An 819-nucleotide genomic window follows, 5' to 3' on the forward strand; every position below is an offset into this window, starting at 1 on the left:
TGGATCAGTAGTCTCTTACTTCAGAAAGAATTCTGGCCCCTCAACAGCTAGTGCAGGAACAATAGCAAGCTGGCCACATTGAACCTTCTAGAGCCCCCTGAAACTCATCTATATTCATAATTAAGAAAAAAAAATCAGTCAAGAGGAGATTATTGCAAGATTTATGAAAGTTTCATTTCATTTCATAGTTTCATTTTCAAAACTATGGAACTTATGGGAACATTACAACCTGCTTTACCTACTCCAGCTGCCATTCCAGAAAATATGTATAAAATTATCGTAGATTTTTTTTTTTGCCCTTCAGTTATTTTACTAGATTTTTAAATGCTTTAAATTTTTTTGTCCTTTTTATCTTTTAAATACAAAGCCTGCACTATCCCAGTGCCCAAAGTCTTCCTTTGCACTAGGGTCCAGTAGAGTCTGTATCTTCAATCAGAACCTCTATGGTAGCACCGAATATATCCGAGTTCATGACCAGCCCTTCAGTGCCCCCACTGCTGCCACTTCCCACAAAGATCTTCCCGTCAGCCATAAGGCTCACCTGTTCTGCCCCACTGCGGTATGCCTTTGACACCCCTTCAGCTTCTAGCAGTAGGCACTCTCCAGCTGTTGAATTTCCCAGGGGCTCAGGCAGGAGGAAGCCACTGACCATCTGCAGGCTGTGTCAGCGGCTCTGGGTTAGTGCCCAAGATGTCCGTGCTGGTGATGAGGGTGCCCGCATTGGCTGCCAGAACTTCTGCAATCAGCACCACAGGGTGAAATTTTGCTGTGTGCCATTACACTCTCCTTCTTCTCAATTTCTTTTTCTTTTTTTTTTTT

General features: G+C 43.0%; 1 pseudogene; it reads right to left on the bottom strand.

Annotated features, from left to right (window-relative positions):
• Positions 1-403: 403 nt before the first annotated feature.
• The window catches only part of LOC110338469, an 8152-nt pseudogene continuing 7736 nt past the window's right edge, over positions 404-819 (bottom strand).

The sequence above is a fragment of the Mus pahari genome, chromosome 21, assembly GCF_900095145.1.
Source record: "Mus pahari chromosome 21, PAHARI_EIJ_v1.1, whole genome shotgun sequence".
Taxonomy (NCBI): domain Eukaryota; kingdom Metazoa; phylum Chordata; class Mammalia; order Rodentia; family Muridae; genus Mus; species Mus pahari.